Raw genomic sequence first — 343 nt, forward strand, 5'->3', positions numbered from 1 at the left:
TTAATAAGTAGCTTCTGGGCGGCGGCATCAGGCCGGGGCTCGATTCTGACGCTGCCCCTTCTCGGTAGCATGACTTTCAAGTTTCTTAACCACTCTGAACCTCACTTTTCTCGTTATTAAATGGGGGAGGTGGGCTTATAAACCCGCAGAGCGGGAGGCACAGGGAGCGCTTCGCACCTGCCGGCCCGCGCGGGCTGGGGACGGTCCAGTCCTCGCGCGGGGAGAGCAGGGACCCGGCAGGGGCCGCGGGCCGGGGCTCGATTCTGACGCTGCCCCTTCTCGGTAGCATGACTTTCAAGTTTCTTAACCACTCCGAACCTCACTTTTCTCGTTATTAAATGGA

Source organism: Pteropus vampyrus, unplaced genomic scaffold, assembly GCF_000151845.1.
Source record: "Pteropus vampyrus isolate Shadow unplaced genomic scaffold, Pvam_2.0 Scaffold145, whole genome shotgun sequence".
Classification (NCBI taxonomy): Eukaryota; Metazoa; Chordata; class Mammalia; order Chiroptera; family Pteropodidae; genus Pteropus; species Pteropus vampyrus.